We start from the raw sequence: 535 nt of genomic DNA on the forward strand, positions 1-535 counted from the left end.
TTGTATTTAGCAATATCAACTATTTAGAACAAATTCAAACATAAAAATACACATTTTCATCTAAAATGCTCGGCAGCATTGATAGGCGAAACAACAAATACAAATGTATAACAGAACATCAAGAAATATATAACGGTAAAGAAACCTCAATTATAATCTAAATAAAGCGATACATACAAGGATAATAAATAATCAACACAAAAGGGTTCATGTGGACTTTACTGGAGTGTGACGCAGAAGAATCGCTGAATCGATTCGTTCAAAAGAACCAATTCACAGAAACGATTCGAACGTTCCACCACGCCCCCTTTAATAAGTTCGCCATCCAGAACTCCAGGGGTCGCTGACGGGTTCTTCCACTGGCGCGTTATGTGGAAATGAATGAGCAGTACTTCCTGTCTTTGCCTGTTGGGGTGTTTTGTTTTTGTTCCCGTCCGGTTTTCACAAGTAAGTTATACATAAACGCTGTGCCTGTTATTCTTTTATAATATAGAACAGCGGTTCTCAATTCCAGTCCTCGCGTGCCCCCGCTCTG

This window comes from Sinocyclocheilus grahami, unplaced genomic scaffold (genome assembly GCF_001515645.1).
Source record: "Sinocyclocheilus grahami isolate Dianchi unplaced genomic scaffold, SAMN03320097.WGS_v1.1 scaffold7301.1, whole genome shotgun sequence".
Taxonomy (NCBI): domain Eukaryota; kingdom Metazoa; phylum Chordata; class Actinopteri; order Cypriniformes; family Cyprinidae; genus Sinocyclocheilus; species Sinocyclocheilus grahami.